The sequence below is a fragment of the Chiloscyllium punctatum genome, chromosome 30 (genome assembly GCF_047496795.1).
Source record: "Chiloscyllium punctatum isolate Juve2018m chromosome 30, sChiPun1.3, whole genome shotgun sequence".
In the NCBI taxonomy this organism is placed as follows: Eukaryota; Metazoa; Chordata; class Chondrichthyes; order Orectolobiformes; family Hemiscylliidae; genus Chiloscyllium; species Chiloscyllium punctatum.
This window is the reverse complement of record NC_092768.1, coordinates 18,992,145-19,007,482: the sequence shown is the minus strand read 5'-3', so window position 1 is coordinate 19,007,482 and position 15,338 is coordinate 18,992,145. Positions and strand designations below refer to the sequence as shown.

The 15,338-nt window shown below is 46.0% G+C and overlaps 1 non-coding gene across 1 annotated transcript; it reads left to right on the top strand.

Moving 5' to 3' along the window:
• The first annotated feature begins 1,620 nt into the window (after positions 1 to 1,620).
• Positions 1,621 to 1,783, top strand: LOC140455814 (U1 spliceosomal RNA). Its single transcript, XR_011953060.1, has one exon. It is a non-coding gene; the product is annotated as a U1 spliceosomal RNA (small nuclear RNA).
• Positions 1,784 to 15,338: the final 13,555 nt, after the last annotated feature.

The following is a 15,338-nucleotide window of genomic DNA, read 5'->3' as shown; positions in this document are numbered from 1 at the left end:
GCATAGAGCCATTTGCCGAATCCATCAGGAAGGATGCGAGCCTGAGAGGGGTGACTATTCCTGGCAGCGGGGGCCTGCAGGTTAAGGCCTCCCTGTACATGGATGACGTCGCTGTTTTCTGCTCGGATCCGCTGTCCGTGCACAGACTCGTGTGCATCTGCGACCAGTTCGAACGGGCCTCGGGGGCCAAGGTAAACCGAGGCAAGAGCGAGGCCATGCTCTTCGGGAACTGGGCCGACCAATCCTCTATCCCCTTCACCGTCAGGACTGACCACCTGAAGGTGCTGGGTATTTGGTTCGGGGGGGCTGGGGCGTGCGCCAAGACCTGGGAGGAGCGGATCAGAAAGATGAGACAGAAACTAGGCAGATGGGGGCAACGGTCGCTCTCCATCGCGGGAAAAAACCTGGTCATCAGGTGTGAGGTCCTCTCAGTATTGCTATATGTGGCACAGGTCTGGCCTATCCCCAGGACCTGTGCCGCCGCAGTCACCCGGGCCATCTTCCAATTCATTTGGAGATCAAAGATGGACCGGGTCCGAAGAGACTCAATGTACAAAGACCGGTGCAATGGGGGAAAAAACACGCCCAATGCCACCCTCACCCTGATGGCCACCTTTGTGTGTGGCTGCATCAAGCTGTGCGTGGATCCCCGGTACGCAAACACCAAGTGTCACTACGTACTGAGGTTCTACCTGTCCCCGGTGTTGCGAAGGATGGGCCTGGCCTCGCTGCTGCGGAACGCTCCGAGTAGTTGGACCATTCCGTATCACCTGTCCTTCGTGGAGAAATTTATGAGGAAAAACACCTTTGACCACAAGTCCATCAGGAAGTGGTCAGCACGTAGCGTCCTTGAGACCCTTCGGGAACAGGAGAGGGCGGATCCTGTCGAGCGGTTCCCTGAGCAGACTGTCAAAGCCATTTGGCAGAATGCCTCATCGCCAGAACTTTCCAACAAGCACCAAGACGTGGCTTGGCTGGTGGTGAGAAGGGCTCTGCCTGTGAGATCCTTTATGCACGCCCGGACTCTCTGCCGCACCGCACGCTGCCCTCGAAGTGGCTGCGGGGGGGACGAGACTGTCACACACCTCCTTCTGGAATGTGCCTATGCAGAGGAAGTCTGGAGAGGAATGCAGTGGTGCTTGTCGAGGTTCGTCCCGAGCAGCGCCGTGACGCGGGACTCCGTGCTCTACGGCCTGTTCCCCGGGACTCACACCGAGACGAACATTAACTGCGCCTGGAGGATCATCAACTCGGTGAAGGACGCTCTCTGGGCGGTCCGAAACCTGTTGATCTTCCAGCTGAAGGAGTTGACCCCGACCGAGTGTTGCAGACTGGCACATTCCAAGGTCCAAGACTATGTGCTGAGGGACGCGCTGAAGCTTGGGGCAGCTGCCGCCAAGGCGCGGTGGGGAAAGACCACCGTGTAAGATCGGCCTGCCTAAAGAAGAACAGGGGGCCCATACAGACGTTTTTTTGGGCTCTGCTGATGCCTCAGCCAAATATATGTATATATACAAGATTGAAAAAATGCACAGGATTGTAAAGGACAAGGATAAAGTCGAATCTGTGTTTGTAAATATGGACATATGTATGGCATGATCCAATGTACAGACCATCAAATCATTTATGAATAAAGTATATTTTTGAAATAAAAAAAAGGTTCTCCCAGGACGAGGCTATCCCATTGCACTTCGGATGTGCTGACGCCTGCGATGTCCCCAAATGCGGGATACTCGACTGCAAAATTTGTGTTAGTGGGGGACTGCGTTCGCGCTCTCCCCTGATTTACAAACAAAAAGCAGATCTATCAGTAGATGAGGCTCGCTTGCGCTTCATACGTCTCCCTATGTCCCCCGCACCGATGTTCAATTCAGTTTCACCCAAATTGACAGATAATGCCGTACGTCTTATTTTATCCGCTGTGTTCAAAGTTTTTCATAAGAGGACCAAGCCCTTCACATAACCAAATCTGCGTCCGCATTTGCTCCATTTCCCTCTATTTACTGCCTATTCCAGTATTGCTCAAAGTGCCTCTTTCAACAATTTATTCAACAGATTATATTCAGCTCTGTCCACTGATTCTTCACCACCTGCTCCAGGTAAAAGGAGACGGTGGATGCTGCCATCTAATCATACAACTTTACAGTATGGTGGCAGCCTGTTCGGCCCAAATTGGCCATGCTGCACACGCTTATTCAGTCATACAGATGTACAGCATGGAAACAGACCTTTGGGTCCAACTCGTCCATGCCAACCTGATACTCCATCCTAATCGAGTCCTACTTGCCAGCACCCGGCCCATATCTCTCAATCCTTCCTATTCATATACACATCCAAATGCCTTTTAAGTGTTGCAATTGTACCAGCCTCCAACACTTCACCTGGCAGCTCATTCCATGCACGTACCATCCTCTAAGTCAAAACTTTGCCCCTGAGGTTGCTTTTATATCTTTGACCTTCTCACCCTAAACTATGTCCCCAGGGAAAGGAGTTGGCCTATTTATCCTATCGACTCCCCTCATGATTTTATAAACCTCTTTAAATTCACCCCCTCAGCCTCCGACGCTTCAGGGAAAACAGCCCCAACCTGTTCAGTCTCTCCCTATAGTTCAAATCCTCCAACACTGGCAACATCCTTGTAAATCTTTTCTGAATCCTTGTAAATCTTTTCTGAACCCTTTCAGGTTTCACAACATCTTTCCGATAGGAAGGAGACCAGAATTGCACGCAATATTCCAACAGTGACCTAACCAATGTCCTGTACAGCCGCATCATGACCTCCCAACTCCTGTATTCAATACTCTGACCAATAAAGGGAAGCATACCAAATGCCTTCTTCACTATCCTATCTGCCTGCGACTCCTCTTTGAAGGAGCTATGAACCTGCACCCCAAGGTCTCTTTGTTCAGCAACACTCCCTAGGACCTTACCATTAAGTGTATAAGTCCTGCTAAGATTTGCTTTCAAAATGCAGCACCTCGCATTTATCTGAGTTAAACTCCATCTGCCGCTTCAGCCCATTGACCCATCTGATCAAGATCCTGTTGTAGTCTGAGGTAACCTTCTTTGCTGTCCACTACACCTCCAATTTTGGTGTCATAAGCAAACTTACTAACTATATCTCTCATGCTCACATTCAAATCATTTATGTAAATGAAAAAAAGTAGAGGACCCAGCACTGATCCTTGTAGCAGTCCACTGGTCACAGGCCTCCAGTCTGAAAAACAACTTCCCACCACCACCCTCTATCTTCTACTTTAGAACCAGTTCTGTCCCAAATTCCTAGTTCTCCCTTTATTCTGTGACCCTTGACCTTGCTAATCAGTCTCCCTTGGGGAACCTTGTCAAACGCCTCACTGAAGTCCATATAGATCACATCTACCACTATGCCCTCATCAATCCTCTTTGTTACTTCTTCAAAAAACTCAATCATGTTTGTGAGACATGATTTCCCACACGCAAATCCATGTTAACTATCCCTAATCAGTCCTTGCCTTTCCAAATATATGTACATCCTGTCCCTCAGAATTCCCTCCAACAACATGCCCACCACCGACATCAGGCTCACTGGTCTATCGTTCCCTAGCTTGTCCTTACTACCCTTCTTAAAGAGTGACACTACGTTAGCCAACCTCCAGTCTTCCAGCATCTCACCTGTGACTATCAATGATACAAATATCTCAGTAAGAGGCCCAGCAATCACTTCCCTAGCTTCCTGCAGAGTTGTAGGGTACACCCTAGGTTGAAGATGTATCCAGGTAGATACATGAATGGGAAGGGAACAAAATGACACAGTGCTTTTGAAAATAGGTGGCAGGTTTAGACAGAGAAGCTGAATTGGGTATTGGGTAATTTCTCTGACAGTTTCTCGATATTAGTCGACGGTTCCTTTTTCTCTGAATAGGGTAATCGAACCTGACATTTTAAATATTACCCAATTCGAACCTGGCGGCCAGCCCTGCCCCAGCCAGTCAGACCAGAGAAAGGCTGGATTGGGAGATGCCAGTGTTGGACTGGGGTGTGCAATGTTAGAAACCACACAACAGCAGGTTAGAGTCTAACAGGTGTTTGCAAAGTTTGTGAAGGTTTGTAGCTCAGGTTGAGGTTTAGGGTGTAGGTTTGCTCACTGAGCTGTAGGTTTGATATCCAGACGTTTCATTACCTGGCTCAGTAAGATCATCAGTAGCGACCTCCAAGTGAAGCGAAGCTGTTGTCTCCTACTTTCTATTTATATCTTTCTCCTGGATGGGGTTCCTGGGGTTTGTGGTGATGTCATTTCCTGTTCGTTTTCTGAGGGGTTGATAGATGGTATCTAGATCTATGTGCTTGTTTATGGCGTTGTGGTTGGAATGCCAGGCCTCTAGGAATTCTCTGGCATGTCTTTGCTTAGTCTGTCCCAGGATTGATGTGTTGTCCCAGTTGAAATGGTGTTTTTTTTCATCCGTGTGTACAGCTACGAGGGAGAGAGGGTCGTGTCTTTTTGTGGCTAGCTGGTGTTCGTGTATCCTGGTGGTTAACTTTCTTCCTGTTTGTCCGACGTAGTGTTTGTGGCAGTCCTTGCATGGAATTTTGTCGATGACGTTGGTTTTGTCCATGGGATATACTGGGTCTTTCAAAATTCTGATTTCTGTATGTAAATCTTTACATATGTATGGCATGACCAACTGTACAAACCATCAAATTATTTTATGAATGAATTATATTTTTGAAATTAAAAAAATCCTTTCTGACATAAATCTCTCAATAGAATTTTACACTTGATCAATTGGCATTTCAAAGTAGTGATTGTGGGGTGTTGGCTAAACTGAAGACAGCATCTGAAGGGACAGGATTTGTCTGGGAACTGGGGTGAGATGGCGATGTTGCTCAGCTTGAGAGAAGTATTACATTGGTTTGTGTCACTGGAAAGTAAGTGACAGAGTGAGAAGCGGCTGAGTGGGAACTGCCCAGATTGCCACATTCAGATCAAACAATGTTGAGAGAAAGGGCTTTGAGGTTTGTATCTTGACCAAACTTTGTTCCACCCCAGCTGGGACTTGAACCCACAATCCTGGTTTTGGGAGGCCAGTGACTTATCCATTGGGACACTGGGGCTGTCCAAAATTTGGGGGTGTGTGGTGATTGTAACTTGACCTTTTACCTCGAGGTAATTACTGCCAAATTTGATGCTTTTTTGTGGGCCGGCCCTTTCTTTTCAAATACAATCTGATGAAGAGTCATCTAGACTTGAAACATTTGCTCGCTGTCTCTCCATAGATGCTGCCTGACCTGCTGTGATCTCCTCATTATATCAATTTGAGGAATGAAAAGACAGATTGAAGTTTGCTTTATTGTGTATCAGTAATTAATATTGCAAAGTATTGATTATATGTGAGGAATAATCATCTTTCTAGAAGTTTCCTTGGTTGTCCTGACTGTCAGTTTCAGTCATTTCTCCAACCATGATTCCTGGCCACCACCTTGGTCTTGCTGTCTCACCCGACCTTAGTCCTCTCATCCTCATCCTTCCATCACAAAGAAGGCCAGCTCTTATCACTAACCCTAATCTACATCCCACATTCACATTCCAGGTCTGCGGCCTTCTGTATCCCTCCTTGGGGAAAAAGAACTATTCCCCAATTCACTGATAACCACACACTCAAAACAAAAAACGTTATCCAGGCCTTTGACCCTCCATTCACCACAACATTTCTGCAGTGACTGATTTACTCAACCCCACCATCACCTCCACTTGTGATCCCCAACAGACCCACTCCCCTCTCGAGCTGCTCAAGCCGATTTCAATGTCCTCCAATGAGAAGGAAGAAATACAGTATGGTTTATTATACAAAACCTTCATTTCTTCTGGTTAAAACCGACATCATTCTATGCTTCTGTCTGAGGTACAGACCACCTCATTAAAACCAAAATAAGACAAAAGATGTTTTATCAAGCCAGGTTACTCGGAAAGATGGTTTTGCAGTTAATGTCGTTTGTATACATTTCAGCAAGGCCTTTGACACGGTCCCCTGTTGGAAACTGATAAAGTTGGTGAAAGCTCATAGGATCCAGAATTACTTGACAAGCTGGATCCAAAATTGGCTTAATGGCAGATGGTAGAGGGTAGTTGTGGAAGGCTATTTGTGTGACTGTTTAGTGGCATACGACAGGGATCACTATGGGTCTCTTATTGTTTGCGTTTATTTATAAATAACATAAATAAGAAGGTGGGGGGATGATAAGTAAGGTTTTGGATGACACGTAGATTGGCTAGGTGGTTCATGGTGAAGAGGATATTGTTGATATATACTTCCAGGCAGATCTGTGACCGATGGAATTTGACCCTGATAAGTGTGAGGAAATACACTTTGGAAGAAGGAAGGAGACAAGGGAGGACTCAATGAATGGCAGGACATTAAGAAGCTCAGAAGAACAGAGGGATAGTGGGTGCTTGCCTACAGATTCCTGAGGGTGGTTAAACAGGTTAATAGGTAGTTAGGAAAGCATACAGGACACTGACCTTTATCAGTTGAGAATGTGGTGCAGGCCAGGGAGCATCCAAGGAGCAGGAAAATCAATGTTTCGGACAAAAGCCCTTCATCAGGAATGAGGCTGGGAGCCTACGGGGTGGAGAGATAAATGGGAGGGAGGTGGGGCTGGGGCAAAGGTAGCTCAGAATACAATACGTAGGTGGAGGTGGGGGGTAAAGGTAACAGGTGGGAAGGAAGGTGGACAGGTCATGAGGGCAGTGCTGAGCTGGAAAGTTGGAACTGGGATAAGGTTGGGGAGTGGGGGGGAAATGAGGAAACTGGTGAAATCCACATTGGAGTGTCTCAAGGCAGAAGATGAGGTGTTCTTCCTCCAGACACCGGGTGGTAAAGGAATGGCAATGGAGGAGGCCCTGCATGTCCTCGGCGGAGTGGGAGTTGAAGTGTTTGGCCATAGGCTGATGGGGTTGGTTGGTGCGAGGGTCCCCGGAGAAGTTCCCTGAAGCACTCAGCAAGTGGGCATCCCGTCTCCCCAATTTAGAGGAGACCCACTTCAACCTCTCATCCTCACAACACGCAGCCCTCCACTCCCTCTGCTCCGACCCTAACCTCACCATCAAACCAGCCGACAAGGAGGGTACAGTGGTAGTTTGGCACACTGACTTATACACCACTGAGTCCATGAAAAGATTAGCCATGATCTTATTGAATGGTGGAGCAGGCTCGAAGGGCCGGACGGCCTACTCCTGCTCCTGGTTCTCATGTTCCCAGATCATTAGCCTGTCCCTCTGGATTATGAGGCTATCAGTCACAGATAGAGGTGTTTGGACAGATGAGCCAAACATTTGGTCAAAGAGACAGGATTGTCTTAAAGGAGGAAAGCTGGATGAGATGATGAAATGTGCCGGCCGGGAATTGGGCCCAGGCAGCTGAAGGTATTTTCACTATTTTCATCCCCAAGAAGAACAAACATTCTAAGGAGAGCACTAGCCAACCGTGGCTGACAAGGGGAGTCAGGAACAGCATAAAAGCAAAAGTAAAATCAGACAATGTGATGAGGGTGTGTGGGACGCCAGAGATTTGGGAACACTTTAATAATCAATCGTGGATAATTCAAAAGAAATAAAGGGTGAGGAGATGAAATATGAGTGCAAGCAAACTCATATATAAAAAGGAGACCTTGTAGAGGTTTATAAAATCATGAGGGGCATGGATAGGGTAAATAGGCAAGGTCTTTTCCCTGGGGTCAGGGAGTCCAGAATTCGAGGGACATAGGTCTGTTTCCTTTCTGTACATCTCTCAGACTCTATAGATGTCAGTTAACACAAACTTCCTGAATTCAGGTGGCAACTTGATAAGTTTGAATTTAAAAATAAAATTGTCATTGTCAGTAGATACGGGGGTCCACCAGCCTTGTTTCCCTTCAAGTGACTCACCATCCTGACTTGGAAATATATCACTGTTCCTTCACTGTTGCTGGATCAAAATCCTGGGAAATCCCTCTCTGATGGACTGCAGTGGTTCAAGAAAGCAGCTCAGTACCACCTTCTGGAGGGGCACCTAGGGACGGGCAATAAATACTGGCTCAGCCAACGATGCACCTGTCTGATGAATGGAAACACAAAAAAGCTGCAACAAATATCTAATTCAAATTGTTTAAAGTTAAACTTGTGTAAAGCATAGACATTTTATTTGAATCTCCTGCCTCCGCTTAAGCTGCAATGAACATGTTGTTCAAAGCTCTGAGTTGTTTGATCTTTTGGACATCTATCCCATGCAGCATGGTGTATGTGCTATCCAACACAAAACTGGGTATTGTCTTGAAGACAAGATTTTCTCTCCAAAAGAGCTGTGTTCTGGTCCCTTCTTCAGAAACTACCGTGGTCAGGTGTATTTCTAACAGGTAGATCAGTGGCGGTGAGGTTAACAATGATTTTGCTCTTGTTGGTTCCTTCACCAACTGTGACAGACCCAGTCAGGATTTGGAGATTCAGTTGGTAATTGTGCTACCAGCCAGCTCTTGGTGATGGGCCATGAAGTCCCAAACCCAGAATACCTGCACTGGCTTTTCCACCCTCAGTTGTTTCTTTGCCCATATTGAACCATTTCATGTGAAACATCATGGGATCCCAATGCAACGGTGAGATCTCCAGGGCAACTCATTCCTGACTGTGTACCACTGCACTGCCATCTCTGATGGTCTGTCTTTTTGATGGTGAGCGGTTTTGTGTCCCAATTCTGAAGAAGCATGAACTGGCTTTGGGGAGGTTATACAGGAGGTTAACAAGAATGGTCTTGGGAATGAAGAACTCACCATTTAAGGAACAGTTTGTGTCTCTGGGTCTGTCCTTGATGAAGTATAACAGAAGAACTATGAAGTGCTTCAAGAGGTTAGTCATAGCACACACTAACACCAGCCTCCCAGGTTAGATCGACGATAGTTCATCTACCCTTACAACAGGTCCACAACAGACACCTTCTCACTGGCCTACTCTCATTCCCTGGAACACCTGGGGAACAAAGATGTCAATGTCAGACTCCTACTTATTGGTCACAGCTCTGCCTTCGACACCATAATTCCAACCAAACTCATCACCAAAGTCTGAGGCCTAGCACTCTGCTTCCCCCTCTGGATCCACTCTGTGACTGGATCCTCAACTTCCTGACCCACAGACTGCAGTAGTGATAGGCTATAACACCTCCTGCACTATAATCCTCAACACTGGGGCCCTGCTAGGCTGCTCACTCAGCCCTTGCTGTACACCTTATACACTCACGGCTATTTGCCCAAATTCCACTCCACCTCCATTTACAAATTGCTGATGACACCATTATAGCGGGTGAGATCTCAAACAATGAAAAGTCAGAGTGTTGGAAAGAGATGGAGTGCTTAGTGGGATGGTCTCGAGACAACAATCTCTCCATCAATGTCCACAAAACGAAGGAGTTGGTGATAGACTTCAGGAAGTGGAGTGGAGGACACGCCCCTGTCTGGATCAATGATGCTGAGGTGGGGATGGTGGAGAGCATCCAGTTCCTCAGAGTAACAATCACCACCAATCCGTCCTGGTCCATCCATGTTGATGCGACAGTCAGGAAATCACCACAATGTTACTATTCCCTTAGAAGACTGAGGAAAATCAGCATGTCCAAATGACTCTTACCAATTTTACAGATGTACCATAGAAAGTATACTAGCTGGATGTGTCACAGTACGGCATAGTAACTGCTCTGTCCAAGACCACAAGAAACTACAGAGAATCATGGACACAGCCCAGTCCATCACACAAACCTGCCTTCCATTCATTGACTCCATCAACACTTCCCGCTGTCTTGAGAAAGCAGCCAATATAATCAAAGACTCTTCCCAACCCGAATGTACTCTCTTCCAGTATCTTCCATCAGGCAGAAGATATAAAACCTTGTAAACACAGACCAACAGATTCAAGAACAGCTTCTTCACTGATGTTATCATACTTCCGGATGGACATCTCAAGTGTTTCAGTTTATCTCTCTCTGCACCTCCAAAACTGTTCAATTCCCCTGATCATAGAATTCCCTACAGTGTGGAGACAGACTGTTTGGCCCGACAAGTCCACACCGAGCTTCTGAAGAGTAACCCACCCAGACCCAATTCCCTACCCTGTTACTCGACTTTTACTCCTGACTAATGCACATGGTCAACACATCCCTGAACGCTATGGGCCATTTAGCAAGACCAGTTCACCAGGCGTGTCCATCTTTGGACTGTGGGAGGAAACCACAAAGACACGGGAGAATGTACACACTCCACACAGACAGATGCCCAAGGCTAGAATCAAACGTGGGTCCCTGGCACTGTGGGGCAGTAGTGCTAACCCCTGAGCCACGGTGCCACCTGTAATATTGTACAGTATGGTCGGCCTGACTAGCAAAGAAAACAACACTTTTCACTTTATCTCAGGACACGTGATAATAATAAATCAAATCAAACAGAAAAGAGGGGGATCTCAGAATACTGAGAGTCCTGGACAGATTGGACATGGAGAAGATGCTTCCACCAGTCAGAGAGACTAGGCCCCAAAAGCATAACCTCAGAGGGAAAGAGATCATCCTTTCGAACTGATATGAGGAGGAATTTCTTCAGATAGAGTGTGGTTAATCTGTGGAACACCTTGCACAGCAGGGTCCACAGCAGTGGAGGCCAAGTCATTGAGTGTGTTTTAAACAGAGATTGGTAGGTTCATAATTAGTCAAAGGTTAGTAGGTGAAGGCAGTCGCACGGGGCTGATCGACATAACAGTCATGATTGAGTGATGGAGCAAACTCGATGGGCTGAGTGGCCTAATTCTGCTCCTATCTTACAGTCCTATGGTCTCTAACATACTTGAATTGTTCAGTTTGCCTTTTTCCACTGAGCCTGATCACTTTGAGAAGTGGACTTTCTGTTCCATTGCTGAACCTGTTCACATTTTGTTCATCACCTCACCCACAAACTATCATTATCTGTCATCTCGAATTCCCCAACTTGTAAAAACGTGCTGCACAAGAACAGTCACAGGACTGAGCATGACTGACATTACTTAGAGCTGATACTTTCAAACAAAACCAGTCTGCCATGTCTTTACATTGAAGGATGCAGGAAGCAGAAGGAGCAAGTTACTTGTGGGAAAACTCTCAGGGTGGGGGAGTGGTCCTCCTGCACAATCACAGTTTTACATCTGTATTTAAACCTACAAAGAAATTGTTAAAAGAAAATCCAAGGTTATAATTATAATTCAATACTTTGTAGGCTCATTTTGGGGGAAAAATGAGTATTTTAACATTAAAATACTACAAAATCCCAATAAACAAAATAACCTAACTCAAAATATATAAACTCAGACTTTTGCAGAGTACAGACATTTGATTTGAATCTCCTGCCTCCTCTAAAGATGCAATGAACATGTTGTTAACAAATACATTCACATCTTCAGAACAAATCCAGGTGATTTCATCACTCACAGTCATTCAAGAAATAAAACCAGAAAATTCGGGAAATATGAGGGGATTGTGTTTGGCCATGAGGTCACAGATTGGAGCTGGATATAATTCTGCTGCTGCTGATGGCCCACAGCACCTCAGGGATTCCCTATTCTGAGTTCTTTGATCTTTTGGAGAGCGATCCCATTCAGCACGGTGATAGAGCTGCACAACACAACAGGGGGGATTGTCAATGTGATGACTGGCTTTTCTCTCCAAAAGAGCTGTGTTCTGGTCCCTTCTTCAGATACTACCATGGTCAGATGTATTTCTGACGGCTGGGTCAGTGGCGATGAGGTTCACTATCTGTTTTGCTCTTGCTGGTTCCTTCACCATCTGTCACTGACCAAGTCAAACTGTTCGATCCTTTAGGACTGAGCCAGTTCAATGGATAATGGTGCTCCCAGCCAGCTTTTGGTGATGGACATTGAAGTCCAGACTTAGAATACCTTCTGTACATTTTCTATCCTCAGTGATTGTTCCAGTTGACTTTTTGGCCAGATTGAACCTGTACCTATGAGACATCATGGGGTCCCAATTCAATGCTGAGATTCCCAGGGCAACTCATTCCTGCCTCTATACCACTGCACTGTAACCTCTGGTGATGTGTCCTGTTGAATGAGGAGGTTGCTGTCTTGGACAGAGGATTAACAGGCTGTTGGTTGATGACTCCATGGAATAGCTCTCCCAATTCTGGCACAAGCCCCGAGTCATTAGTAAGGAATGTTTCGCTTGTGTGTGCCAGCGTCATTTCCAGAGGCTGGATTAATGTCAGTGGTCCATCTGATTTAATTCTTTGTTGGTCTTTTCTGCAGTGGGAGGGTTGAGGGATGTCTGACACATTCGCCAGAATAAGATGTGCAGCTCAGGTGCATTGGCCTTGCTAAATTGCCTGTGGTGTTAGGTGCATGAGTCAGGGATAAACATAGGGTAGGGGAATGGGTCTGGGTGGGTTACTCTTCGGAGGATCAGTGTAAACCTGTCGGGCTGAAAGGCCCATTTCCATGCTGTTGGGAATCTGTAATCTAATCTAATCTAATCTGATCCTTGGCCTGGGCTCACAGATTACACTTTCAGTGGCATCAACACTAACTTCCCCTTTGATAACTGGTTACTTTTCAAACTGCTGGGAGGTAGACATTGGTGTTTATTAATGATCGATGCTCAAATGTGTGTGTTTTTGATTTGTATAATTGGTTTTGGATCATGGAATGGGAATGTGGCGGGAGTGGTTCTTATGGAGCAGTGAGCCTGGAGTCGGTGGTGGGCAAGTTGTTGGAGGGAATCCTGAGGGACAGGGTGTGCATGTATTTGGAAAGGCAAGGACTGATTAGGGATAGTCAACATGGCTTTGTGCATGGGAAATCATGTCTCACAAACTTGATTGAGTTTTTTGAAGAAGTGTTAAAGAGGATTGATGAGGGCAGAGCAGTAGATGTGATCCATATGGACTTCAGTTAGGCATTCGACAAGGTTCCCCATTGGAGACTGATGAGCAAGGTTAGATCTCATGGAATACAGGGAGAACTAGCCAGTTGGATACAGAACTGGCTCAAAGGCAGAAGACACAAGCTGCTGGTGGAGGGTTGTTTTTGAGCCTGGAGGCCTGTGGCCAGTGGAGTGCCACAAGGATCGGTGCTGGGTCCACTACTTTTCAACATTTATATAAATGATTTGGATGTGAGCACAAGAGATACAGTTGGTAAGTTTGCAGATGACACCAAAATTAAAGGTGTTGTGGACAGTGTCAAATGTTACCTCAGAGTACCACGGGAACTTGATCAGATCAAACAATGGACTGAGGAGTGGCAGGTGGAGTTCAATTCAGATAAATGTGAGGTGCTGCACTTTGGGGAAGCAGATCTTCTCAGGACTTATACACTTCATGGTAAGGTCCTAGGGAGTGTTGCTGAACAAAGAGACCTTGGCATGCAGGTTCATAGCTCCTTGAAAGTGGTGTCAGGTAGATAGGATAGTGAAGAAGGTGTTTGGTATGCTTTCCTTTATTGGTCAGAGTATTGAGTACAGGAGTTGGGAGGTCATGTTGTGGCTGTACAGGACATTGGTTAGGCCACTGTTGGAATATTGTGTGCAATTCTGATCTTCTTCCTATCGGAAAGACGTTGTGAAACTTGAAAGGGTTCAGAAAAGATTTACAAGGATGTTGCTAGGGTTGGAGGGTTTGAGCTTTAGGGAGAGGCTCAACAGACTGGAGCATCAGAGGTTAAGAGGTGAAACTAATAAAATTCTAACAGGACTGGACAGGATAAATACAGGAAGGATGATGATCAAGAATGCAGCACCTGAGTCACAGCCAGAGTACAGAGAAGGTTTACCAGGATGTTGCCTGGTGTGCGGGATTGTAGATTGTGAATGGCACAGACGGAATGGAAAATATGAGCTTTTTTCCATGGTGGAGGGGTCCTTTACAAGAAGCAAAATCACTTTGATTGTTTATGATAAATGTTAAGTCCTGCTACCTGACGAAGGAACAGCGCTCTGAAAGTTTGTACTTCCAAATAAACCTGTTGGACTATCACAAACAAGACAACAGCAAAACAGACAGAATTTCGGGAATTCTCACACTCAAAGACTTCAGCTTCCGGTCTGGTCACCCTGTCCCTTCTTGTCTGTGTTTATGCTTGATGGTACATTTTTATTATTTTCTCAGGGTTTGGGGAACAAAATTCCTCTTTTTTTTTAACTCAAGGAAACCTTATCATTTGGCTCCATCAGTTTGATCTCATTCATTACATTTGAGTTGAAGTGTGTAGTGTGAACCAAAAGAGGAAATGAAGATCTAGGTTTGTGTGAAGATTTGTAGCTCGGATGCCAGTTCCCGTAGTTGTGGGTATGTTCACCGAGCTGGGAAGTTGGTTTACAGACGTTACCTCCCCCGTCCAGGGGACATCTTCAGGGTTTGGGATTCTCCAGTGAGACGCTGTGGTACTGTCTCTTCTGGAATGTATTTGGTTCCGTTCCTGCTGCTTCCAGTTGCTGGTTCTGGATGTTCATTGTGGTGGCTGGTGTATTGGGTCAGGGTCAGTGTGTTTGTTAATGGAGTCCGTGGATGAGTGCCATGCTTCTAGAGATTGTCTGGCTGTCCTCTGTTGAGCTTGTCCTCTGATTGTTGTAATGTCCCAATCAAATTTGTAATCCTTGTCATCTGTGTGTGTGGCTATCAGGGACAGCTGGTTGTGGTGTTTAGTGGCTAGTTGGTGTTCGTGAATGTGGATTGTCAGTTGTCTCTCTGTTTGCCCTGTACAGTGTTCCACACAGTCTCTGCATTATTACAAGGTTGCATGCAAAGTCTGCATGAAGCATTATATAGGAGAGACAGATGGTTATATCTGAGCCCGGGTGTCCCTGGAGAGGGAGCATGTGGTGTCTACCAACTCCCTCGAGCTGTTCACGGAAAGATGTTCAGCCCACAGAGTGGAGTGCTTTATTTCCCCCTCCAACTCTATTTAGATTTAATCCTTACCCTTCCCTTCACTTTTTTGATCACTCAGCATTGCTCTTTGAGGAGAAGGGCACTGCTTGTCACTGACCACCCTGGCGTTTTCCTTTCTTCCTGATGGTGGAAATAGAATAAAGATTCATACAGCTGTTGTCTGTCACTGTGTCTCACACCTGCACACACACAACATGGGGGCTGGGGAAAACATATCAAACCAGGAGATTTAAGGTCTCCTCAGAAACAAAATATACCCACAACTACAGGAGGAAATTAAATGAAGAAGGATTGAAAAGCGAGGACCTGATATATGAAAATAAGAACATAAGAAATAGGAGAGTTAATAGGCCACTCAGCCCCTCAGGTCAGCCCCTGCCATTCAACAGGATCATGGGTAATCTGCCCCAGAGCTC